General features: G+C 49.0%; 2 long non-coding RNA genes across 6 annotated transcripts; one reads left to right on the top strand and one right to left on the bottom strand.

Annotated features, from left to right (window-relative positions):
- The first annotated feature begins 345 nt into the window (after window positions 1-345).
- On the top strand, window positions 346-18,069 carry LOC134479309 (uncharacterized). Of its 4 annotated transcripts, none has more exons than XR_010052457.1 (4): window positions 346-1,120; window positions 7,537-7,608; window positions 8,746-8,840; window positions 15,948-18,069. It is a non-coding gene; the product is annotated as an uncharacterized LOC134479309 (long non-coding RNA). The 4 variants fall into 4 exon arrangements; XR_010052454.1 differs by lacking the exon at window positions 15,948-18,069 and adding an exon at window positions 9,509-10,504; XR_010052456.1 differs by lacking the exon at window positions 7,537-7,608.
- Window positions 18,070-21,271: 3,202 nt separating this feature from the next.
- LOC120103467 (uncharacterized) lies at window positions 21,272-27,021 on the bottom strand. Of its 2 annotated transcripts, none has more exons than XR_010052453.1 (2): window positions 22,415-27,021; window positions 21,272-22,231 (listed from the first exon to the last, which is right to left on the bottom strand). It is a non-coding gene; the product is annotated as an uncharacterized LOC120103467 (long non-coding RNA). The 2 variants fall into 2 exon arrangements; XR_010052452.1 differs by having other exon boundaries at window positions 23,286-27,021.
- Window positions 27,022-27,406: the final 385 nt, after the last annotated feature.

The raw sequence follows: 27,406 nt of genomic DNA, 5'->3' as shown, positions 1-27,406 counted from the left end.
GCAAAGAAAGTTGACAGTCTTGGCAGCAAAATGAAATTGTGTGATTTACGAGGAATTCTGAGTTATCTTCCAGTCTCTGGGGCTTGCAGAAGCCCACACTTTTGTGGGGGCAGCATCTAATGAAACAAACACATGAGTTATTCATCTTTCATTACGGATGACATGCAGAAAATACATATCAGAAGGAAAAACGGGATCCTGGCCAGGATGCACGGTCCCATGGTCAAGAACTTGTGGGTAAACAGGGAGGGAGCACCATCTTGAGATGGGGAGAAGGAGGGGGCTGACCTTCAAGTACACGCTACAGTGTTGTCTTAAATTCAGGAAGCCGGATGCTAGGAATCAGTGTCACACAGGAGAAAACTGAGGCTCAGGAGGGCCACCTCTAGTCACCCAGTGAGTTTGTGCCTAAGCCAGGAGTCAAGGTCTGGCCTCTCTTGAGTCAGCTTCACTAAGCCATCTGTGCGGGGAAGCAAGCCCAGCTGTGCAGATGGGGGGCCTGGGCGACAGGCGTTTAATCCAGATGCTGATGATGATAAGGAACCCGGAGCCAGCAATAGCAGTCTAAGACTTCCATGCCCAGCCAGGTCCAGCTAGATCCTAGCTGAGCCTATCGAGTCTAGGGAGATATCCATGGCCTGTGGCTTTGACCTGTTCCCATTTCCCGGTCTTACAGGCTTTTGGCGTCTGAACTGGGAAGCCCCATGAGACCTTCATCTCAGATTAGGAGCTTATCGATGGGACTCAGAGCCTGCCCCTTAGGATGGTATCTCTACCTCTCTTGCCCCCCACTTTCCAAAGCTTGGCTGTAGTATTTTTTATAACAATAACTACTGCTCATATGTTCAAGAAGTTTAAAACAATATAGCTATTTCCAGCTCCGTAATTAACAACACATGCCAAGTCCACTACACTAAGTCTTTACTGCATCATCTGACTTAGCCTTCAAGAGAGCCATTCTCCGATTGCCGTTATGATCTCACTTTACTGTAGGAAACAAATATTCCAAATACTTCAATGCACCAGGCCACACGACAAATGAACGGCAGATTCACCGTCTGAACCAAGACACTGAATACGTACTCCCATTCACACGCCCGTGGAGCCCAGAATGGAGAAGGTAGGCTCTACTATGTAGAAGGGGGTGATGGGTCCTCCTTTGTCCCCTTCAGGCCTGGGTGTTCCTGGTGTCCCCCGGGATTTGCTTTAGGGCTTGCCTATGTGGAGTTTTCTGAAAGTCAGGAGGAATCTGGGGTTGGAAGGGCAGCAGGGGTGCACTCCCTTGGTCCAGCCATCTCTTCCCCTCCCTTAGCCTTCCTTCCTTTTAGGGTTTGGCAAACACCACTTCACTTGAGGCCTCTTGTACAGCTGGAAACAATGGGAGTTTATTTTGGCACCGCAGAGAGGGCCAATTCCTCTGCTCTGGACGCCTCTGTGGGAAGAGGGGTAGAGAATGTGGCCTGGCCACTGTCAGTTCCTGTTTCTCTTCCAAGCACATCCATGGCACCATCAGAGTGTGCATGGAGCCCTGAGAAGGAACTGAGACAAAAGCTCGCCTTCAGACAGATCGAAAGAGTCGTCTCTCCTCCCCCAGGGCTCGCCTCCAAAAAGAATTCCAACCAAGGGCCGAGATCTGCAGGCAACCTGATAGATCGCTTTAACCCCTTCCCCTCCCCAGCCCTGGCTCATGCCCACCTGTGCATTTGGCTTCTTAAACTAAATGCCTGTAGCCAGTGTGAGGAATAAAGTCACAGTGAGCTTCGGGGAGTGGCCAGTGTCCCACTGGCTGGGGTCTAGGGTCTACCCACATCGGGGAGGGCCACAGCCATATGTTTGCACCTTACTACATAGCTCAGGGTCCCCACAGCTCCCTCACCCAAAGCCCAGCCTTTTCATTTTTACAGACATGGAAGTGGTCACCCAGAAAGGATGGAGTCAGTCAGTGTCACAGAGGCGGAGGTCAGTGGTGGAACCAGGATGGGCTCTGAACCAGGATGACTCTGTCCCCAGTTGTACGACTTCCTTCCTCAGTACTTAGGCTACAAGTTCATCCTTTGTCCAAGTGCCTCTCTGTCGTTTTAATCTGAGGAAAGCTTGTATGCACTGCCCCTGGGGGCGGGGTGAGCTAATCTTTGCCCCTTGTCATTTCTTGTCACACAAGACCTAGACCTAACTTCAGGCAGAGAGGAAGAAAATCCTTATCTCTGCGCTTGGCCACGACTATTCTTTAGAGATGAGATGGTGGCCCCAGGTGACCCTCTGTCATCTCTGTTCCAGCACTAGGACAAGCAGGGTGTGGGAGCCCCGCTTTGACTCTTACTTCCTAGCTGTGGGATGTATGGGCACATTTCTTAGTACGTCCAGGCTTCCATCAAAGGGGGAGGATTACATCCATTGTGCTGGGATCAGGAAGGAGGGTGTCTGGAACCCTTCACCCACTGCCCCCATGGGCAGTCAGTGATGACTGCCATAGTCTCACGAGTCTCTCTAAGCCCTGGCTTCCTCTTCCCCGGGTGGGCATTACAGACTACAGTTCCTTCAGTTTCTTCCTTCATCAAAAGTGGGTGTTCCGGTGATACCAGCTTCCTGAGTTTGGGGGAGCAGGTGGTGACAGGCTTGGAGGGCTCTGTCCTCCAAAGCACAGCACAGCTACCCTGGTTAGCATCCTGTCTCCCAATCTTCCCACCCTTCCACTACGGTTGACAGAGATGTCTTCTTTTCTCTTCAAAAGCCTCTCTCCTGCATCTTGGCGGTGGTGAGCCTTTAAAACGGAAAAACAAAACAAAGCAAACAAGCAAACAAAAAACCACCCTAAAACTAAAGATAATGTTGGGGCTCAGAAAATACTCCAGAACATCAAACTCTGGCCTGCCAAGGACTTTGAACTGAAGGACTGAGGCCTCTGTTTCTGAGCCTCCTTTCTTTATTTCCCCTCCTGGAGCTTAGAAAAAGACTTTGGCTGTGTCTGTGAGGGATGGTTCCTCCCGGGGAGGTGCACTTTCCGTGGTCTCCTCTCTAATCCCTCACTGAACTAAAAATGAAAAGGGGTCCAAAGTTCAGACAGCTCGCCCACAGAGACCTGCCACAAGTAACCGTCTTTTCTAGACAGTCTGTTTGCTCTGAAGCATCCTCTTCTTCTGCTCCCTGGAATCTGAAGCTTCTAGTTGACACTTCTCTGTAATCCAGAGTGATGTTTAAACTTGAGTCACCTAGCCCTTCTTTGAACAAAAGAATTTTTTTAAAAAGATTGATTTATTTATATTTATGTGTGTGGGTATTTGCATGATGTGCATGTTGTTCTTAAAACGTCTAGAAGGGGGCACTGGATCCTCTGTGAAGGATACTGTGAAGTTACAGATGCTGTGACTCACCGTGAGTGCTGGGAACCTAATTCGGTTCTCTGCAAGAAGAGCAAGTGCTCCTAACGGAAGAGCCCCCCTCTGCAGCCTCCGCCTGGCCTTCTGATGTCTGACAAAGTTTTGACTCCTGTGCCTTTTCTCCTGAGGATTTACTGTCAGTTTTTAGTCTCAGCAGATTCAACCACGACAATTTCAGAGATTTTAGAAAAAGGGAAAAGAACCTTTGTTGTTGTACTGTGAAGTGCATCCAGGGTCCGCTGCAGGCTCCAAATCCTCAGCTGTCTGAGAAGAGTGATTCGAACCCCCTGACACGAGCATTCCTGGTGAAAGTCAAGGGAGGCAGCGCACACTCTCAAAGGGAGCCAGGCATGGGTTAGAGGGAACACTAGTAGCTGCAGGGACCATGGCTGGAGGCTAGGAGTGAAGTGAGGAATCTGCAGGAGGGTGGCCCTCGACTAGCTGCAAGTGCAGAGGGGACTTTTAATAAGCAGCACACAGAACCTGCCAGAACCTGCCAGAACCTGCTGGGGGGGAGGGGGCTCTGCCTATTCTTGGAAACTTGCATGTCTTTCCTTCTAGAGCCTTCTCCCAAACAACCCCCAGTAGGCTGTGGGTGGGGGAGGAGCTCAAGAACCCTTCTGCAACCCCAGCTCTTTTTGGCAACTCGAGCGTTGATGCTTTTCTGGCCATCTCCACTGCTCTCCTGGGCTTCACTGGGCCAGATAGGCTATTCCTCACATTGTCCAACAGAGACATCGAGGGCCTAACGAAGCTAGTTTGGGAACAGAGCCGGGACATGTGACTTTGGACCCCAGTTATAAACCTGCCTTCTGTGCAGACACCTCCTCTGATGTATAGGGTACAAAGTGAAGCCAGGAGGGGAGCAGGTGGGCCACCCTGGGGACGGCGATGGGCGGGCTCAGTGAGAAAGATGACAGATGGACAGATGGCTTGATCTAGGGATTCTTAAATCAGCAAGCTCTTCTCTTCTCCAACCCTTATCAGGCCCTGCTTGCATCTCTGTGCAGGAACCCCTAACCCACCCCCAGGAAGCAGGTGGAGCTGGGCTGGCAGCCCTCCACAGCCTCTGCCTCCAGGGGACCCTTTGAATAGGAGACACTCTGAGTTCCCACCCAGGGAGAGGCTGAAACACTTAAGGTTCCTATTTAAAGCCTCCTCCCATTCATCATTTCAGCACCAACCAACAATTAAACCTGATTCAGTCAACACCAACAGACACCACAATCGGCCTGCTGCTGACTATTTAAAACTCTGTCCAGGCCTCTGGGACCTTTAGAACCAGGACTATTTGTCCTGCCAAGAGCACAGCCCCACCCACCTGATCCTGGGATCCCACGGACATATGTAGGGTATAGGGTCTACCTCAGCAGCCCTGACTGGAACTCTCTCTACCTAGCTCACTGTAGAGGCTGAGAGGCTGGGCATGGGAGGACAGCTCTGAGAAGGCTCTGAGAGGACTAGGAGTTGCCAGAAGAGGGGACTTGAAAACAGACAGGATAAAATGTAAAAGCCATAGAGGAAGGGGACCAGTGACCACTTGTGTGGATGAAAGAATAAAATAAGAGGTGACATCAGGGTGATACATGTACTTGGGCTTTGGCTTTGGGGTGCTCTGGGTGAGCATGGCAGATAGAGAATATTCTGGGCATCAGAACACGAAGGTGAACTATGCCACCAAAAGCCACTAACTAGCTCTGTGGTCTTAGTCTGGTCCTTTGGTCTATCAATGTCTTTCCCAAACCAGTTTAGTAAGAATAACAAGAACTTTCTCCTCAAACCATCTCCTGGGTAGTCAAGTCCTCACCCCCCAATGCGAGAGCCATCAAGTGCTAAAGCGAAGTCAGAAATCACTCCATCTGAGGCTGGGGCTAGGATGGGGCAGCATGGCGGAAGGTTGTGGTGGGCCTCCTGGTGTGGTCACAGCTCTTCAGGACAGGACATCACTATGTGCTGGGTCCACAATGGTGCAGGGCCTAGAGGGAGTCTGCCTTACCTCAGCTTTGAGAGCAGAACAAGATGTAAAAAGAATCAACAAGAAGCCAGGCCAGACAGAGCCCCTCGGAGCCCGCGAAGATGCCCCTCCCCCGACAATTCCCCCTCTTCTCTTCCCTTCTTCACTCCCCATGTCTCCTCCCATGGTCTGCTTTAAGCTGCCAGCCATGCTCAGCCTGCATTCTTCCCTCTGCCTTCTTTCTCTCTTATATTTACAATAAAATCCTTCTCTGTCCTTTAGGAGTACTCATGCCCCTCCCCCCTTATTTCATTTTCTCATGTGGGGTTGTTTAGGGGCTGAGGAGCTAAGGGTACTGACCCACCCCACCCCACTCACCCCATCATTGGAGACTTAGATTGCACAAGGTGACGGGGCCTTATATGTACCCCAAAGCTCTCTGTGAGGATGAAGCCACTGACACCCCTCAGGGCACCAGGGAAGAGGAAGGGGTGAGGACCAGGGAGGGAAAGAACTGGCAGACTGTCGGAATGTGTTTCTGGTGAGCCAGGAAGGTAAGAGCAGGCCCAAGGACGACTGCCTGCCTAAGGTCCCAAGGCTTCTTCCCTTCTCTGAGTTCCTGGGTTTATAGTTAGGACTCCCAGACTCCAAGGACTCAGGGTCTCACCAACTCAACCAGACTTTAAGCCCCTGGAAGGCAGGGCTGTGACACCTAAAGCTGGTTTGGATCCTAGGCTTCAAGTGGGCATTCTGGAAACCGTCTTACATGTCTGCCACTTACAGCCTGCTTTTAAAAGCTGTCTTGTTTTGAGGTTGAAGATTAAAAATAGAGCGTATCTCACAAGGCCACTGGGAAAAGCAAGTGAGTCCATCTGAGTAAGTGCTTAACCAAAAAAGTGTCTCCATTTGGTGTGTAAGTACAGTTGGAGCCCGGCTGTAGGACCGCAGCCACAGCAGGGAGACTGAGCGCAGCTACGATGTGTAAGATACAGAGGTTGTCTGCAGGGAAACATTCCGGAAGCATTCAGTTCCCTGGCACTATTCTGTCCTCCGACTTCCACAGCCCTATCTTCCTAGGGACATCCGGATTCCTCCAGAATTTTCTGGGGCTCTTCCTGAGGAGTCAGAGTCCCAACAACAGACAGAGATAGAGAGAGCGGAGGTCTCTCGGACTCCACAGGCGTACAACATGATACCACTGAGTGGTTGCAGGGATATCCATCTCAAAGTCTTGGTGGTGAAGATCACTTTAAAAATACCTCCCCAGGTATGGGTCAGTGCATCGTGAAATGTTATCAAAATAGATCTCCAGAAACATGATCTCGTGTTGGGCATGGTAGAAAATTGCGGTAACAATTTCTAAGTGTTTGCTCAGAATTTCTGTGCTTATCTCATGAGCACAGTTTTTACCGGAGCATAACCACACGTTACTCGGAGCAGACCAAAGTACAGCTCACTTCCTTCTTTTCCTTCCTGAGTCTAACCCCATCCTTCCTACAGGCCCTGCAACATGGACTTTCTTTGGGCTCCCCCAAGTGATTCTTGGGGTTCTGTTGGCTTGGGAGGCAGAACTGTCAAGACCTGGGATCTCACAGGCAATGGGGAAGCCTAGGGAACCCCAGGAAAAAAAGGCACTATATCAAAGTGGCCCAGAACGAGGCTTAGGTAGGTTGCGATATAGTCATATGATGGAGTGTGTGCAGCCTATTAAACAAGAAGCATTGTGAGAGTCCGAGGACAGCTTATGTTAATAGAGTAAGGAAAGTAAAGTCATATATGTTTTACTTCAACTATGTAACAAAAAATATACAGAAGGAGTGAGGTGGGTGGAGCTGGGTGGTGGGGGTGTGGGCGGGGAGGGGGGGAGCTGGGTATAGGGATACATGATGCCAGTATTCAGGAGTCAGAAGTAGAAAGATTAGGAATTCCAGGTCAGCTTGGACTCCATAGAGAGATCCTGGAGAGAGAAGAGGGCAGGGGCAGAGAGGCAGAGAGAGAGAGCGGGAGAGACAGAGAGAGAGAGAGAGAGAGAGAGAGAGAGAGAGAGAGAGAGAGAGAGAGAGAGAGAAAGAGAGAGAGAGAGAGGTGGGAAGGGAGAGAGACAGAGACAGAGACAGAGAGAGACAGAGAGAAACGATTCATCAGTTCCCTTCATGTAAAGATTCTGTAAAAACTTATTCTCCTCTTAATGCTTTGCCTACACAGAGCACAGGTGCACAGAGCCTGTCTGAGGAGGGAAAAGTGACCCAACCAGCATGGGTCACCTTTGACACCAGGGTAGGCAAATGTTGCTGGAAGTTTTGCTTCCTCCCCCATTCATAGGACAGATAATAAGCCTTTCTCCCCAGGTTTCCTGCAGGGTCCGGATGCCCCAAACAGTTCTGGCTGCAGATTCACAACATGTATGAATACACAAGGCTTGCAAGGAGTGCTCTGTAGGAGGGGCTCCCACCTACCTCTGCATTTGCCGCTCCCAACACCTGCTCTGGGAGCCATTCAGGAGAGCCTCATCCGCACTTGCTCTAGCTATTTTGTTTCCCCCACCTTCCCCGCCCCCATGCACACACACTTGTATGTGCCCACACATGCATGTGCCCACACACACACACACACACACACACACACACACACACTCACACGCACACGCTAATGCCCCTCAGACGTCATTATTGTTGGCCACTATATTCTGAGAGTATCTCACCTAAGCCACCTATAAATCCTGGACTATGCCTCCCCTATGGAGTTTGTGACACATTTGACTGTCACCATGGGTTATTTCTATGACCTCCTTGATAGCCATTAAAGTGCACGAGGCTTAGGACTCTTGTATCCAGCATTAAAGGAGTGCACAGCTGACAATAAACGCTTTGTCAGTGAATGAAGGTCAGTACTGCGGACTCTAAGTGCCCACCTCTCCAGATTCCCTGGGGAGAAGTTGTCCCCAAATGTTCCTTTCTGCCGAAGTTCTTATGCTCATGCCTCACTAACAGCACCTCTAGAAACTTCTCATAAGACATGGGGCTCAGTGCAATGCTGGCAGGGGTGGGAATGGCCTCCTCAAAGGCCCTGCCTGTGTAATGGCCTGTACAATGAGGTGGCTAACTAACCAGTTCAGTAGCTCCTTGGAGGGAGGGCGGGGTACTTGCCCTAAAGACCTCTGAGGTGTTTAGATTCTGGAAAGCTTAGCCCCTTCCCTTGGACACCTTGGAACTAAAGGTCGCTTGTACCCATTTGTATCTCAGGGGCATCAGTTTCATAGGAGACAGCAGCTGTGGTGGTTTGAAAGTGCTTGGCCCAGGGTGTGGCACTGTTAGGAGGTGTGACCTTGCCAGAGACAGTGTGTCACTGTGGTGGTGAGCTTCGAGACTCCTCTCCTAGCCACATGGGAGACATTCTTCTCCTTTTTGCCTTCAGAACAAGATGTAGAACTCTTAGCTCCTCCTGCACCATGCCTGCCTGGATGCTGTCATGTTCCTGCCTTGATGATAACGGACTGAACCTCTGAACCTGTAAGCCAGCCTCAGTGAAATGCTGTCCTTTACAAGAGTTGCCTTGGTCATGGTGTCTCTTTACAGCAATGGAAACCCTAACTAGACAGCGGCCCTCTGTGTACCTGTGTTCTGGACACTCAGTAGTCACCTTTGTCCAGTCCTTTGGGTGTCACACCCAGGGCTGAGGCATAGCCTAGTTGGTCACATGCCCTCTCAGGGCACCACACCAGACCGGCAGGCCACTGTTGAGTTCACCCTGCTGTCTTGGAGTCCTCCTAACTTGTACTGACAACTCATGACTGCCCCCTCCTATAGTGATGTCTCCTGACAGGGAGGGAGGCCTTGGACTATTAGGGTGCTTTAAGAGTAGAACGAGCTCATTTTATAACTAGGGGGACCTCCTTCCTTCCCTCCTCCTTCTCTCCTCTGTTCTTTTTCTCTCCACCCCCTCCTCATGGCAACTCCCCTGGCCTCAATCCTTGGGGGCCAATGAACTTGCCCGAGAGCAGCTTCCCCATAAACCTGCCTTTAATAGAATCTAGTCTGGCTTGAATGGGCTCATCTCATCCGCAGAAAAATAACCTATCAGTTATTTCTGCTGCTGCCTACAGAGACATGTGCTGGGGGCAGGACCCCGGGGGAAGGGGTGTTTATATGTCTAAGACTGACTGATCTATGTTTGCCAGTCCGCAGCAATCTCCCAATACCAGCTCTGAAGACCCTGGGAATTTGGGAGTGTCTTTATCCCCGTCTTTCCCACTCTTCAACATGCCTCTCTTACCTCCCAGCCATAAGGGAGACAGAGTCCTCATGCCTCCAGCTACCACATGCTCCAGCCTCGAAAGGAAAGCCCAGATCTGAAATGCTCTTATCCCACATCAATGCTACACATGGCATTGTGTAGGAGCTGCCTGGAGCCTCTTCTATGGAAAGGGACAGCAGCTGATCCATTCATCCAGACCAAGGCATCAGGAACTGACGGTGGCTCGGGGCAGAAGATGAGAATAGAACATAAACTAAAAAAAAGTGACCCGTGGAAAACCGGAGTCCTGCCAGGAAAAAAGAATGTCTTATTCAGGGGTGGACCAGCCAGGTCAGGAGGACACACAAGGGCTCCTGAGGTGATCCCTTATCCAGCAATAGCTGTTTGGGGCTGGAAGGAAGGAAGGCCAGCAGCCATCTTGGCCTAATGCAATTAATTCTGAATGTGGAAGGCAAGCTGCCAGGTTGCATAGCAGAGAAAGAAAGTCTAGATCCTTCCCTGTTCCGGTTCCAGTTCCACCTCAAGTGGCTCCACGACATCGCACAGGACACTCACTAGCCTCAGCTTCCTTAGAACTAGGAAGTCTCCTACCTACATCCCAGGACTGTAAATGCCACCGAGAAAGCATGTGAGAAACTCAGGCAAGTCCAACTCAGGACACTGACAAGCAGGTCCTCAGGAGTCTAGTCTGCCTGTGTGCCTTTGTGTTAGGGGCTTGGTTGCTCTTCCCAGTCCTCTGTGAGGGCTGGACCAGCAGGCCTCAGGGGCATTTCTGCTCTAGCCTCTGTCTTTGTTGTCTTCATTTACAAAGAACAATGCTGTTACCCCATTCTGCTAAAGGGGCCCAGCCATGTTCCCTATGACAGCTCAGAGCCTACGCCCAGGGCTTCTCTCAGAATGGTGACTGCCTGAGACTATATGAGGCATCCAGGCAGAGGGAGGGAGGGAGGGAAGGAGGGAGGGAGGGAGGGAGGGAGGGAGGGAGGGAAGGCGTACCCTCTCCTGTCCCCAGAGCTCTGCATGGGAGTTGCTTCGTGGCTCCCTACGGACTCCACTCTAACCCAGACATCTAGGAACCGTGCAGGTTGAACAGGAACTCGGTCTCTGGCTAGCACAGGCTACCTTCCTTTGTGCTTCCTGTAGAAGTGAGAGAATAGTGGAACTCAGGGCAATCCAGAATTGTCCTTCCCCATTTCTACTTGTCCCATCCTCCATCCTAGGATCACCTGTGTGTCTTGGCTGAGTCCCAGTAAAAACTTCTGTCCCTTTGTCTGAATTTGTCTTGCCTGTCCACTCCGAAGTTCCCCTCCCACCTGAGGGGACAGGTGAGTGATTACTCACCTGGAGAAGGATTAAAGGAGCATGTACTTCTTGCCTTCCCATTCCTAACCTCAGCCTGTCCCCTAACAGCAGATGCTTAGCCATCTTTCAAGCGTACAAAGTGCAAGGGGTGGGGGAGAGGAATTGGAGGGGGGATGGAGGGGGTATGCTGGTCGATGGATTACAATGGCCTCCTCCTGTGTCCTTCCTTTGAGTCCTCACCACATGCTTGTTACAATCACAGCATGCAGAGACACAGGAAGTACAAACTCAGAGGTTTGGGTGAACCCATGCTGACCACAGAGTTAGCACCACAGGGAGCCCCACCCCCAGCCTGAGTCCCAGCTAGCCAACTGTCTGGGTGGTCCTTTTCTCTGAACACAATGCCCCTGACTGACCAAGACAACTGTATCTGCTCTCAAGCCTCCCTTAATGCTAGTCCCAGCTAGGATCTTTGCTTAGTCATGCTCTGCCTCAAATGCCCTTACCTATCTTGTTGTTGGACCTCAGTGTGTAGCCCAGACTGGCCTTGAACTCATGATTACTTGACTCAGTCTCCTAAATGCTGGGGTTACAGGTGAATGACACCGTGCTTGCCCCCCGTCTAGTTTGTTCCTCTCATTAAAATCCTGCTCATCTTAGCACAGCTCATACCCCTTCTTCACCCTACAGCCCTATCAGTTCTGAGGCCGACCTTCCTATGTCTGTAATATGCTGGCAGCAGGAAGTTTAGTAATTGTGACACTTGTCCCTCAGCTTCCACCCTCTCCCCTCTTCCCCAGTAATAGGTCCCTTGGGTCTTAGCCACGGGATGTCTAGACAGAAGCCTGTACTTCTATCTGGATTCCTTGCAATAAGTTCTGACCATCAACAGTGTCATTTATGACTTCCAAGAAGTATTCAAAGAATGATTCCTTCTCTACTCCCCTCGGTAGTAACACCATGAGTAGAGCCAGAGCAGCCTTTGGGAGCCATATGATGAAAGCTGTGCTCAACTCTTCATAGACTTAGAGCAATTTGCAAATTCATTTGGAATAACAAAAAACCCAGGATAGCAAAAACTACTCTGAACAATAAAAGAACTTCTGGGGAATCACCATCCCTGTCCTCAAGTTGTATTACAGAGCAATAGTGATTTTTAAAAGTATGGAATTGGTACAGAGACAGGCAGGTAGATCAGTGGAATAGAATTGAAGATCCAGAAATAAACCCACACACCTATGGTCTCTTGATCTTTGACAAAGAAGCTAAAACTATCCAGTGGAAAAAAGACAGCATTTTCAACAAATGGTGCTGGTTCAACTGGAGGTCAGCATGTAGAAGAATGCAGATCGATCCATGCTTATCACCCTGTACAAAGCTTAAGTCCAAGTGGATCAAGGACCTCCACATCAAACCAGATACTCTCAAACTAATAGAAGAAAAAGTGGGGAAGAGTCTTGAATACATGGGCACAGGGGAAATTTTCCTGAGAACACCAAAGGCTTATGCTCTAAGATCAAGAATCGACAAATGGGATCTCATAAAACTGCAAAGCTTCTGTAAGGCAAAGGACACTGTCAATAGGACAAAACGGCAACCAACAGATTGGGTAAAGATCTTTACCAATCCTACAACTGATAGAGGGCTTATATCCAAAATATACAAAGAACTCAAGAAGTTAGGCTGCAGGGAGACAAATAACCCTATTAAAAATGGGGTTCAGAGCTAAACAAAGAATTCACAGCTGAGGATTATCTAATGGCCGAGAAGCACCTAAAGAAATGTTCAACATCCTTAGTCATCAGGGAAATGCAAATCAAAACAACCCTGAGATTTCACCTCACACCAGTCAGAATGGCTAAGATCAAAAACTCTGGTGACAGCAGATGCTGGTAAGCACGTGGAGAAAGAGGAACACTCCTCCATTGTTGGTGGGATTGCAGACTGGTAAAACCATTCTGGAAATCAGTCTGGAGGTTCCTCAGAAAATTGGACATTGAACTGCCTGAGGATCCAGCTATACCACTCCTGGGCATATACCCAAAAGATGCCCCAACATATAACAAGGACACGTGCTCCACTATGTTTATAGCAGCCTTATTTATAATAGCCAGAAGCTGAAAGAACCCAGATGCCCTTCAACAGAGGAATGGATACAGAAAATGTGATACATTTACACTGCTCAGCTATCAAAAACAATGACTTCATGACATTCGCAGGCAAGTGGATGGAACTAGAAAGTATCACCCTGAGTGAGGTAACCCAGTCACAAAAGAACACACATGGTGTGCACTCACTGATAAGTGAGTATTTGCCCAAAAGCTCAGAATACCCAAGATACAATCCACAGACCACATGAAGCTCAAGAAGAAGGAAGACCAAAGTGTGGATGCTTCAGTCCTTCTTAGAAGGGTGAACAAAATACTCAAAGGAGGAAATACAGAGACAAAGTGTGGAGACTGAAGGAAAGGCCATCCAGAGACTGCCCCCACCTTGGGATCCATCCTACAAGCAGTCACCAATCCCAGACACTACTGGGGATCCAAGAGGTGGATGCGGACAGGAGCCTGATATAGCTGTCTCCTGAGAGGCTGTGCCAGAGCCTGACAAATACAGAGGTGGATGTTCGCAGCCAACCACTGGACTGGAATGGGGTCCCCAATGGAGGAGTTAGAGAAAGGACTGAAGGAGCTGAAGGGGTTTGCAACCCCATAGGAAAAACAACAATGTCAACCAACCAGAGCTCCCAGAGTTCCCAGGGACTAAACCACCAACCAAAGAGTACCCGTGGAGGAACCCATGACTCCAGCCACATATGTAGCAGAGGATGGGCTTTGTCAGGCATCAATAGGAGGAGGAGACGCCCTTGGTCCTGTGAAGGATCGATGCCCCAGTGTAGGAGAAAGCCAGGGCAGGGATGTGGGAGGGAGGGAGTGCATGGGTGGGTGGGGACCACCCTCATGGAGGCAGGGGGTTGGAGTGTGGGATGGGGGGGGTGTCCAGAGAGGAAACTGGGAAAGGGAATAACATTTGAAATGTAAATAAAGAAAATATCCAATCAAAGATCAGAAAAAAGAAAAAAAAAGATGAATGCCCTGTTTACAATGGCGGAGAACTAGAACTCGGACCCGGATCCCGTGATGCTCTCCGGTCTCTGAAGTGTCTGTTTGTCCAGGGTATAACCAGCCTCAGTCTTGCTGCAGCATTCGTATTTTGAGCATTAGTATTTTGAGCATTCTGTTACTTAAGCTAAAGCTGCCCTCACCAGTTAAAAACAACAAACCATGACAGTCCAGAGGGAGAGCCCACAGCAAATGGAAACAACCCAGGGCAAATGGAAACAACCCAGGTCGCCATGTCTCCTGTAGTATCATTTTAAGGCTGTCCCAGGTGAGATGCACGTCCACCTGTATGCCATTGTTAAAGTGAGTCATGACGCTTCTCAAGACAGGCCCACAGGACATGCAAATCAATCACACCAACCCTTCATTAGTTGTAATTTTTCCCTCTTTCTTCCAAGGGGCCTCTGGCTGCCTTGTTTGCAATGTGAAAGGCCATCTTTGTAAATATGTCTCAGGAACCAAACCTAGGGTAGCTTCGTCTATTCCTATCTTCCTCTCCCGTCGCATGGGGCACTTGCTTTGGAAGACTCCAGCTGCAGCCGCCCTGTGATGATAATGCATTAGTAACAAATGTTTCCACTGTCTGGGTCTTCCTCCAGGCTCCATTCACTTCTCTCCTGAATAACAGCCTCCTGGAAGGCACTGTAGGTGGAGGGCGGTTACCAAATGCACGAAACACCTAAGCAACATTGAAGGCTGTGCGTGGGTGCGTGGGTGCGTGCGTGCGTGCGTGGGTGTGTGTGTGTATGTATGGGTGTGTGTCTGTGTGTGTGTGTCTCTGTCTGTGTCTGTGTGTGTGTCTGTATGTGTATGTATGTATATGTGTGTGTGTGTGTGTACATGTGTATGTGTGTGTGTCTGTCTCTGTGTGTATGTGTGTATGTGTGTATGTGTGTGTCTGTCTCTCTGCATGTGTGTGTGTCTCTGTGTGTGTCTGTGTGTGTGTCTGTATGCGCGTATGTGTGTGTGTGTGTGTGTGTGTGTGTGTGTGTGTGTGTGTGTGTCTGTTCTAAGGATCTCCCAGATGCTGGGGGAAGGGAGAGGGGATTGACTGCCTAATGGAATGAGCTTCCTTTTAACAGATGAACAAAGCCCAAGTCAGAGAGCCATGAAGACAGCATAGCACTATAAAGGCACCAAACGTTCATGCTGTGCTGTGGGCTTTAGTTAAAGTGGTAAAATTTTATATTATGTGTATTTTATCCTGTTTTTAAAAGTTGTATTTCTTATTCATGTGTGCGTGCGCGTGCACACGTGTGATGTATGTTGGGTGGGGGTGGTATACTCGGCGTGAGTGTGGAAGTCAGTTCTCTCCTTCTACCTTCACGTAAGCTCTAGGGATAGAACTCTGGTCGCCAGGTTTGCACAGTACACACCTTTACCCACTGAGCCTCCCAACCAGCCCCTATTTTATTTCTAAAACTAGCTTTTATGTTTGGCAACGGTGGCCATCTTCATTCAGAAAGTGTTGTTTTAAATGACAGGAGCCATTCTGAAAGGCTATCTGCCACAGGACTGCAAGGGTACAGGTGGGAAGGTCAGTGGTTGCCAGGGGTCAGGGGTGGTCAGTGTGTGTGGGGGGTCAACAGGGGGTCATTGGGGGATCAGGGAGGGGGTGGGGGGTTAGTTGGGGATCTGAGGAGGGGGAATAAGTGGGGGGAGGGGGATCAGCAGGAGGGGTCAGAGAGGGGGTCAATAGGGGGTCAGAGAGGGGGTCAGTAGGGGGTCAGCAGAGGTTCAGCGGAGGGGTTAGTAGGGAATCAGTGAGGGGGTCAGCGAGAGGGGGATGGGTCGGCGAGGGGATCAGCAGTGGCAGGTGTCAGTGAAGAGGCGGTTAGTAGGGGGGTTAGTAAGGGGAAACAACAGAATTTTAGGGCAGTAAAGCTCTTCTGTGTGCTATTATGATGATTGACATCTGCCACTACATTTTGTCCAAAGCAGTAAGACGCCCGACCTGAAGAGAGAGCCAGAAGGTGGGCTGTGGACCCTGAGAAGCTGTGGTTGCCAGTACGGACTTGCTATGGCCTTGTTGCCATGTGGAGGGGGTGTGAGAGCGGAGCTGTAGACACGGCAGAGGGTCGGGACGTCTCTGAACCTTCAAACCTAAAACTTCCCTAAAAGAGTGAAGTCCTTCAACTCGTCACTTCAAGCAATGTTCTAAGTACTTTTACAAATCTAATCTAAAGGATTCCCAACAGCAGCCTGAAGCAAAGCCAGTGATGTCTACTGTCCATGTGCACGGAAGTCCCGGTGACTCGGGGTCTCATGCTCTAGTTCACGTCCTCAACCTGTAACAGCCAGTGGGCTTCACTCAGTTCTGCTGTGACCCATGCTTTGCAACATGACTCTGTTCCTACTCGTACACACGTGTCAGGGAATGATTTGAGTATAAAGTAAATCTCACTTTGCTCTCAATGAGAAGCCTGTGTATGAACGAGCTACAGCCTGCATTCGTAAAGGCAGGCTCACTGGGACACAGTGCGGCTTCGTTCACCTCTGGGGCTGCTGCTTCTTTGCAACACCATGGAACTGAGAAGGGCTGGCTCTGCAAAGTGGGAAGTCTGGCAGGTTTTTGAAGAAGAATTTGTGGGAACCTCGGCTGTACATTGTGACGGCTGATCTTGATTGTTGACTCCATTGATCTGGGTGATTCTTACACTGCAAGTAAGGCATCCCTCTGGGTAAGACTTCAAGGGCATTTCCAGAAACAGATCGTTAGCCAGCCACATTCATAACCCACTAATGGCTTCTCTGATGGTTACAAGACCTGCCCAGTCACATCTGTGTCTACTCTCTGACTGTAGATGCCCTTCCCCCACCAGGCAAACCCTCCCACAGTACAAGTCAACTTCAGGGTGTTTTCAAGAAAAACATATTTATTGTAGTATTTATATATTTTCATTATTTAATATGCTTTCTAAAGACTACATTTTATTATGGCCTGATGTCTTCTATGTGTCACTGATAAATGTTTGAAATATTTTGCTTTTATCTCATTTTTGTCATAACCCCTGATAGTCTCTAGAATTATTACCATGATGAGGGCTGAAGAGATGACTCAGCGGTTAAGAGTACCGATTGCTCTTCCAGAGGTCCTGAGTTCAAATCCCAGCAACTACATGTTGGCTCACAACCATCTGTAATGGGATCCAATGACTTCTGCTGCTGTGTCTGAAGACAGCGACAGTGTACTTACATACAAGAAATAAATAATTTCAAATTATTGTCATGGTTTTAAAAAAATCACATAGCATAAGTAACCATTTCTCGGTGAGTAATTCAGGAGTGTTCAATGGATTTGCAAATGATTTGTAAAACCACTCTGTACATTTTTTATTGACATTTTTCATGAAACTGTCCCCTCGAGTCCCACTAGCCACGTCCTGTTTTCTGTTTCTGTGGGTGTAAGTACTTTACATGCCTTCTACAAACAGAATCTACAGTAGTGGACTTTGAAGACGGGTTTACTTTCTGGTCTAATTGCTCAAGGCTCATCTACATTACATGTATCAGACTTTTCTTTTCCCCAAGGCTACTGCACTATTCTGTGTTCTGCTGTGGCTTGCACCCTAAGACTTTCCTCCCTTTGCCCTTTCTCTGTGTGAAGACAGAGTCATCCTTCCACTCTATCATTACGGCAGCGAACGCCATTTACAAAGCAGAAAGCTGCCCTCAGCTCACACGGAGTCTGTCAGGACCTTTGTTTGGGGCCTCCAGCTTCTCCAGAAATTAATTCCTGAGATGTTTCCTTCTGGGGTGATGTTTTTATTGTTTGGTTTGATTTGTCTGGGGTATGTGAATGGGTGTAGGTCTTACTATGTAGCCTAGACTGGCCTCAAATCCATAATTCCCTCACCTCCACTTCCCAAGTGCTGGGGTTTATAGGCATGTGTCGCCATACCCAGCCTAAGCTCCTGTTCTTTGTAAATACTTGGATATTTCATGATAGCAGCACACACAAGTAAGGCGCTTATACACCACATTCTGTTTATCCATTCTTCCGTTAATGGACACTGGGGTGACTTCTATCTCTTGCCTGCTGGGAAGCCTGCTGCTCTGATTATAAACATGTAAATATCTCTTCCAGACCCCCCTTGAATTCTTTGGTGTATATACCCAGAAGTAGAATTACCGGTTTATATGGTAGTTGCATGTTAAACATTTTAAAGAACAGCCACACTGTCTTCCACAGTGATGGCGCCTGTTCTGATCCTACCTCGAGCTCACCCAGGCTCCAGGGGCGTGAGATGATGTCTCCCTCTCATCTGGCTTCTCTGTATTTCTCTGAAGATTAAGGATGGTACTCATCTTTTCACATGTCTGTCAGCTATTTGTACATCGTCTTTGGAGAAATGTTTGCGTGCTTAAGTGATTGGCACATTTTAAAGTCCGCTTCCTCGATGTTTTATAACTGAGTTGGCCAGAAGTGAGAGCAGACGTCCTGGTCTCTGTCTTTCACCACAGGCTGTGTTGTCTCTGGGCTTTCTGTAAATAGTTCTGATTCTGTTGATGCCGTTTCTCTGTGTCCTTGGTTTGTTGAATACAGGAATTGCAAACCCTGTGGATTTTGCCGTGCAATTTTGCATGGCAAGGTGATTTTAAGGCGTGCACACGCCACACGACCCCAGAATCAACTGCAGAAGGTAGGAACATGTCCAAGTTACAGAGAAGACACTGAGTCCTGGGAAGTAAGTTTGCTCAAGATCCTGGGAGGTAGGGGTCGGGGGAGGCTTTGAGCTGGAGGCTAAACTTTTATCCACTTACCTTCATTTTATTTTAAATAATAAAGCTCAACCTTAAAAGGAATAAAGACATTTGTGTGGGTCATCTAGAAGGTGACCCCAGACCTTCACAATGGGTGTAGAAGGGCAATGACTTCCCTTCATGGGGACAGTGACAAACACACAAACCAGCAAATCAAATGTGGAGATGTCTCTTTCCTCCTCCTCCTCATCTTCTCATCTTTCGATAGAAACATTTCCCCCTAGATAACACCCCAGCCCACCCTCCAACCTGGCTGACTCTTCCACTGGACAGAGTGCCCTACTGTGAAGGTGGGGCTCCTCCTTGCTTTTCCTCTGTGTGGTTAGGTGGCAGACACACCTACCACTGATCCCTATAACCCAAAACATCTATGACAGGGTAAGACTGTGCATGTGGTATGAGCCTTGAGTCCCTGCTACACGGAAGCCTGGGGCAGTAGGATTGCCCTAGCCCAGGAATGCCAGGATAGCCTGGTCATCGTTAGAAGATCTTACCTCCTAAAATAAATAAATAAAAATGTAAAAGAATTAAAGATTTCATTTACTTTTCTATGTTATGTGTCTGTGTGTGAGCCTGAGTGGTAAATGCTTCCTTAGGTGCTCTGGAACTACACTTAAATGTATTTACAAGCTGTTGTGAGTTGCCTGGTGTGGGTACTGATAACCGTTCCTCACCTTCTGCAACAGCTCAGAATGCTCTTCCGAGCCATCTCTCCACCCCACCCCCAGCTCACCCGACAGCCCAGCCCACCCCACACCCAGCTCTCACCCTTTAGCAGCAGCAAATGCCGCCAGTGACTCTCTTCCACCAGACTCGCCTGCCTTCTCCGTCGGCCCTGATGAGGAAGAAGTGCTATTAGCTGGACACCCTAGTCCTGTTTGACTCACACAGTGAAGCCTTCTAGCCCAGTTCAAGAGCCCATCCTATGCCAGGCTGTAGCCCCATAGATGGGGAGAGAGAGAGAGAGAGAGAGAGAGAGAGAGAGAGAGAGAGAGAGAGAGAGATTTGGCCTGTGCTGAACTTAGAGTGCAGAGGGGAAGATGGACACCAAGTGGGGTTACAGAGAGCGGTGACAAGTTCCATACTAGGGACATCACAGCCCTGTGATTACTCAGAGCACCAAGAGGAGCCAGAGAGCTTTCCAGAGGCAGGAAACCAGGTTAGCACAAGTAGGTGAGGTCAGAGGCTCCTTGGTCCTCTGCCTCACAGCGATTGCCTGTGGCCCTCCTCCATGATTCAGGGGCACCACTGTCACTTCTGGGTCCTTGTTAGCTCAAACCCCTTGCCTTCCCTCCCACAACTGAGCCTTTCATGAAGCCCACTAAGGGTCTTTCCCTATGAGCTGCATGAGGACCCCCCAGAATTATGAGGTATTTGAAGTTTGTAGAGGGAAAATATCCCAACGCCTCTTTTGTGCCCAGAATCTCTAACCAAGGTCTGGTTTCCACAGAACGAGTGGATACCCTTCCAGTTCAGGCCCACATCCCCTTTCCCTGCCATTTTCTTGTTGTGCCTTAGCAGTTACCAGGAACTGAGACCAAAGTAAGCTGAGAGAAAACAGAGATGGGTAGTAAGGACTATGCTCCTTTCTGGCTGAACCTCTGTGATCCAAGTCACACAAGGTACCATTGAGTGGTAGCAGCTGAGGGTCAGCTCTTTGCAACACTTGGGGACATCTCTGCAGCATCAGTGAGGAGAGGGCTGCCACTAGGGTGAGGCAGCAGGGTCAGGCAAGCCTATGCTCAAATCTCTGCTTTGCTGTTTCTTTGTTTTGTGACCTTGAACAGGTTAAGCGATCTTTTTGCCCCTCCATCCACACATGTGGATGGAGGGTGCTACTCGAGATTCCTGGTATCCATGGAGATCCAATGAGGTAAGCTAGACTGCCTGTGATTCTTGGGAAATATTTCTTTGCTGGCCCCACACGCCTTCCCCTTGATGCCGTAGATGGAGGTGAGGGCCTAGCAAACATAACTGTAGGTAAAATGACAAGCAAGCTTACATTCACCTCCATGGTCTTTCTGTTTGCTTCTCGCTAGCACATCCTTCGATACAGAATTTCTGGCTCCGGTGTGAAACTCGGGCCCATTGCGCTCCAGTGAGAGGATTATGGTGCACATGTACACACTACACACACACACACACACACACACACACACACACACACACACACACACACCTGCCCCTGTTATCCTACTAGCTTGACCCTCTTCCTCCAGGAAGACTGAAAGAGATGTAACCGTGGTTAAATACTTCCCTATTCGACATAACGTTTTGTCCCAGTGACTCTGGAGCTGGTGGCTGTTATCTTAGCATCTCAGCAAATCAATATCCCATCATACTCTTCTCCCAAGAACTCAAAACCAAGTAGGCCTTCATCCATGGCCCATCTTCTGATCAGTCGAGGTTTTGAGCCAAGTCCTGCCTGCTCTAGGGATGTCCTTAGTGCTAGCATGTACTGTGTTTTGAAGAAGGGAGTCCAGGCCACTTCCACATTCTACGATGTAGGCTTATATTTTTCAAAACCTACTTTAATAAGGGTTCTTAAATACTTCCCCTCCCTTGTAGCCCGCCGATCAAAGGTAGGGGAAGATGGTTGGTTAACAGGACAAGGGGGATGTGGACCTATTTAGAAGTAGTTCTTTGGGGGCAGTTCCAATCTTCATTGTCCAGAGGAATCAGCAGCAGTAGCAGCTCGATCCAGAAGAAACCACGAGGCTCTGCAGATAAGCACAAGTCTCGGAAGCAGCAAGAAGCAGCCAAAACACCTCCAGAAGTTCCTTGGTGCATTTCTCTCTCTGACATCAGGACAAACGAGCATCAACAGAAACAGCAAGGTGAACCAACCCACACAGCGCCTGCCCACTGTCTGTTGGGTTATACGTATAGTCTTTCCAAACACCACGAGTCTTCTCAAGCAAAACATCTCGTGCCTTCTCACCAGGCAGCCTCCAGAAAACCGCCACATGTCTGTTCTCAGCAAAACATCCTCTCAAAAGTCAGTTTCCAGAAAAACATCACATGACACAACTGAGTCTCCAAAGAAACCAGAAATTTCCACTGCACTGTGACTTTATAGATGACATCGACTTCATGGTGCTTCACTGATCCTCACCATAAAAATGGATATTTTTAAATTCAGTCTCCTCTACCACCACTGGGTCAGAACAAAATGTGTGTGCGACTGGGTGGGGCAATGAATTCTCCTTTACGGGTGTCTCAGAAGTCTCCAGGCAAGCCAGGGGACTGGGAGGGGAAGCGCAAGAGAGGCGTACTGTCTGCCTTCCACCCCTTCACCCTGGTCAGGTGATGCACGTGGCTCTGAGAACAGAAACAGTCAGTCACAGGCGATTCGCCACTGGGTTGGAGGGCCCTAGCAGGGCCTCTAGCTGACAAGCTTTGAAGAAAGCAGACACTTCATATTCAGAAAATACTCCTCAGAGGACCCAGGACAGCACCTGTGAGACAGCAGATAAGATTAATGAGGAAAGCTGGAGGAGCTGAAACGCTCCTGGAAGCCTCCCCGGGAAGGAAGCCTGGGCAGCATGAGAGGAGATTATACATGGTCTCCACCCTGGAGGGTCTCGGGGCTGCTCAGAGAAGTGTTCAGAAACGCTGCTGCCCCCTCCCCCACCACACACCTATGGGTCCTCAATTCACCAGGTCCTCATGTCATCCCTCAAAGGCTTGCAGAAACAGCCTAAGGCATTGTGCTGTGCAACCGGGATTGAGGGCCAGCTTCTCAGACCTTGGAGGGAGCAGGGTGGTTTCTGGTTTCCTTTTCTTTTCAAGTTAGAAGAGAGAGAAACTTTAGTTTCAAAGGCCGAGTTGTCCGGGTGGCTTAGTGATGTCACGTGGCTCCACCCACGCCCCACGCACGCACCTGGGCCAGCTGGAGGCCACTGCCCACGTAGTCTCCCAGCTGCTCCCAAACAACCAAGCTGCTTCTTTCATGCGCTCCTTCCCCTCCCTGCAGAGTCTTAGCCTCAGGAAACACCCTCCTAACTGTGGAGGCACCCCTGCTACGCCATGCTTGCCAAACGCTCTAATCCACCGACACCGAGCAGTAGAGAAGAATTCTGTAGAAGGACCAGAGATCGTTTCCCAAGGGGATGCTGCTATGGCGACTCTGGACTAAAAGCCAGGACCCCCAGCTGAAATGCTACCACTCTGCTAACTGGCTTTCTGCCTTGACTTTCACATCTGTGCCATGGGGACACCTGAATAACCTGAGACTCTCTGATCAGACATCAGAAGCTGCCCCAAACTAGGCCAGCTGCATTTGAGGTGTGGGCCACCTCCAGGCTCAGCTTCCTGGGGCCTCAGCCAAGCCCCAGGCTTCCTGATGGGCAAGCCATGGGCACAAGGGGCCTTTACAGAGTTTCTGTGTGGTTTTCCTGAGGAGCAGACCGTGGGAAGTGGGAGCCTCTCTGAATTTGCACAGAAGCTTCAACTGTGTCCCCAGTGGAGGGAGGAACAGGGCAAGCAGGCCAGGACCTTCCTCTCCCTTACCTCTGGAGTTTTCCATGACCTTTGTGGAGCCTTTCATTTAATCATCAAAGAACCCTTAAGCAGGAGAACTAGCTGCGTTTTACACACAGGAGGCTGAAGAGCTGAGGCGGCAGACAAACACAGGGACAGTGGAATGGTTCTCAACCTCTGAGTCACCACCCTTTCCGGGGTCAAATATCCCTTCTACAGGGGTTGCCATACCAGATATCCCGCATATCAGGTATTTGCCTTATTACTCACTACAGTGGCAAAATTACAGTTATGAGTAGTAACAGAAATAATGTTATGGTTGGGGGTCACCACAACATGAGGAATTATGTTAAATGGCTGAAGCAGTAGGAAGGTTGAGAGCCTTCAGTTCTCTGCTGTTCAGCTTTGCTGGTCCTTGGCCTCCTCGGCCCTGTAGACACTGCACTGTTGTGTGGGAGCCTCTCCGATCTGTAGGGAAGGGGGTTCAGAGCAACCTTTGCTCACAAGGCTTGTCCGAGGGCCCCCAAGCGGTTCAGAGCAGAGAAAGTACTGTTGGGGGATGTTCTTCGCATGCTTCATACTTTCCCCACAAAGCTGTTGGTCAGGCATGGTCTGACACATTGGCAGAGGGTCACACACAGCCAGAGTTCAGACCCAACTCTGACTCCCACCTTTACCACAACTGTTTCCATTATCCTAGAGAAAGGTGAGGCCTACATGGTTTGGGATACGTCTTCCAGGTCTGTGTTATCTGTTTCTTAGGCATGTAGTTGATGCACACGATCATGTTTGGGCCAAGTCCTCAAAGCAAACAAGGGATCCAGGCTGGTGAAACTCCAGAGTTTGGGAAACTTACACCTTAGCCAGGTGTGGCGGTGCAACCTGGCGGTGCCTGGGAGGTGACACAGGATTGCAAGGTTGAAGCCAGTCTGGGATACACAGCAGTTCCCGTCTCGTCTCGGAGACAGGGGTTTGTGGATGGCCTCTTCCTCAAGCCAAGGCAGTTTTTACAGAGACATCCTTCATGAACTAGAGTTCCATGCTTTTTAAAAGCCAAGTGGAGCCGAGAAAGTCTCGTGCCTTCAACAGAAAGAACATTTATTATACTTAGGAGTGGATGATTAAGTCAGGAGGGAAGAGCAGCAGGTTTGACTACAAAGCAATGCTAAGTCTTTGTATTTAAAAAGGGAAATGGCCGGAGCTGGAGTGTGGCTCAGCTGGTAGAGGGTCTGCCTAGCACGCACAACGCTCTGGATTTGAGAACTCAGACTGCAAGTAGGGCTTGGCAGTACACATAATCTCTGCACTCAAGAGATAGAAGCAGAGGGACCAGAATCACTCAGGTCTTCTTCAGCTACTGAGACGGTTCGAGGCTAGCCTCAGGTACATGATAGATCCTGTCTCAAGACAAAGCAGGAGAAAGAAGGAATCTAGAAAGGCAAGGCAGGAGGTGGTAGCACAGGTTTAATCCCAGCACTGGGGAGGCAGAGGCTGAATTCAAGGTCAGCACAGTCCATGGTGCAAGTTTCAGGACAGCCAGTGCTACACAGAGAAACCGTGTCTCAAGAAAAGGGGGGCCAGGGGTTGGGGATTTAGCTCAGTGGTAGAGCACTTGCCTAGCAAGCGCAAGGCCCTGGGTTCGGTCCCCAGCTCTGAAAAAAAAAAGAAAAAAAGAAGAAAAGGGGGGCCAAATATTCAGAACATTTTAAGTAGAACATCTTCGTGTGTGTGCACATATACATATATGTACATGTGTATGTCTACATATGTTGTATATGCGTGCATATATGTGTTTGTATGTTATCTCCTTTCTAAAGTGTTTTCAGGTAGGACATCATGCGAGCTGACAATTACAAGCCCACAGGCTTTTTATAAACAGGGGCAGGAATGATGAAGCAATTTACATAAAACAAATTACAATCTGTAGACAGATTCACAGAAAATTGTCCCAGCTTGTTAATCACTGACAAACGCAGAGCTAAACAGGAAGAAGTGTTCGAGCCGACACACCCCCAGGGAAGCCTGATGAACTAGCCGGCCGGGTGTGCTGCCAGGGCCTGCATCCCTCCTTGCAATGCTCAAGGAGAATGATATGGTGACAGATAGTGAAGACTATAAAAACGTTTGTTCTCATCCACAGTAATTTTACCCCCGGGAAAGTATGGCAAGAATTCAAAACTGTGGGAAGGCCTTTGTGCATACACACGAATCCTCACAACACAACTTAAAAGTTAAGGTTGAATGCATTAGAGTGGGGAGATGGTTACCTGAATTGTGTCCTCTCCGCTGGATGGAGTGCAAACAACCTTTAAAGAGAAGTTTACAAAAGAGAAAAGAGAAAAAGAAAGAATGCCTGTGACAAATGTTAACTTTAAGAATCAAATGTGGGGCAGCAGAGACAGTGCAGGGGTTAAAGGCACTGACTGTCCTTTCAGGGGACCACAGTTTGGTTTCCAGCATGCATGTAGGGTGGCTCATAACCACCTGTAGCTCTAGTCCCAGACAATATGGTGCCTCTTCTGATCTGTGCTCAAGTATACATACAAACTCATACATGCATGTGTGTGTACATCTGTGCATGTGTGTGTGCATGCATATATGTGTATATGTATATATATATATGTGTGTATGTGCATATGTATGTGTGTGCATGTGTGCATATGTACATGTATGTATGTGTGTATGCATGTGGGTATACCTGTGTAAATGTGTGTATATGTGCATTTGCATGTATATGATTGTATGTGTGTATATGCATGTGTATATATGTGTTTCAGTGTGTGTATATGTGTATGCATGTATGCACATATGTTTGTATGTGAATATGTGTGTATATGTGTGTATATGCATGTGTGTATATGTATGTGTATTGTGTTTGACTGTGTGTGTGTGTGTGTGTATGTGTGAGGGTGTCTATGTGTGTGTGTGTTGTGACTGTGTCTCTGTGTGTGCATGCGTGCTCAAGTGTGATGGTTTGAATATGCTTGGCCCAGGGAGTGGCACTATTAGGAGGTGTGGCCTTGTTGGGGTAGGTGTGTCACTGTGGGTGTGGGCTTTAATACCCTTGTCCCAGCTGCCTGGAAGCTAGTCTTCTCCTGTTTGCCTTCAGAAGATGTAGAACTCTCAGCTCCTCCTGCATCATGCCTGCCTAGACACTACTGTGCTCCTGCCTTGATGATAATGGACAGAACCTCTGAACCTGTAAGCCAGCCCCAATTAAATGTTGTCTTTTATAATAGTTGCCTTGGTCATGTGTCTGCTCACAGCAATGGAAACCCTAACTAAGACAGAAGGTAAACACATGTGACACAATGGGAAATCTGAAGACAACATCAGGAATTGTCCTATCTCTTGAGATCTGGAGATTAAACTCAGATCCTCATGCCTACACAGAAGTGCCTCTACTCACAGAGCACATATAGTCCCTCCCTTCTAACACACACACACACACACACACACACACACAGATACACACACATACACACACACAGAGATACACACACACATGCACACACACACAGAGATACACACACACATGCACACACACGCACACACACGGAGATACACACGCATACACACACATACATACACACACACACACGGTTTCACAGCCCAGGCTGGCCTCCATCTGGACCCTCTGCTCCTGTCCCCTGACTACAAGGACTGGCGGTGTGCACTACCACATCTAACTATTTTTGAGTCGGGTTGCTTAGGTACTATGGTTTACTAACTTCTGCTGCCGTAAGCCACCAAGTCTGAGGCCATTGTCGTGGTCCAACAACCTTAGTGAACTTCACATATGATCATATACATGAATTTCTCACTCTTCCCCCTCCCCCTCCTCCCAGAAACAGGATTTCCCTGTGTAGCTCTGGCTGGCCTGGAACTCAGAGATCTGCCCGCCTCTGCCTCCCAGGTGTTACTCACAACCTGGCACCTGGCAGCAGGCTTCTTTTCGAGGCAATTTCAAGAAACCCGAGAAGTTCCATGTGAAACTGATCCCCTGCCCCTGACGGAAGCCTCAGTTCTCCCCCGTCTCAAGGCCTAGGTCCTGCAAGCCAAGATATTCAGAGTCAGGGTCTTCTCCTCGGCTGTGACACTCATGGCTCCCTTGAGGACCAAGTGATTTTCCCAGTCCCCCCTACAGCCTC

The sequence above is a fragment of the Rattus norvegicus genome, chromosome 6 (genome assembly GCF_036323735.1).
Source record: "Rattus norvegicus strain BN/NHsdMcwi chromosome 6, GRCr8, whole genome shotgun sequence".
NCBI lineage: Eukaryota > Metazoa > Chordata > Mammalia > Rodentia > Muridae > Rattus > Rattus norvegicus.
The sequence above is the reverse complement of the archived record's forward strand: the minus strand, read 5'-3'. Positions and strand labels throughout refer to the sequence as shown.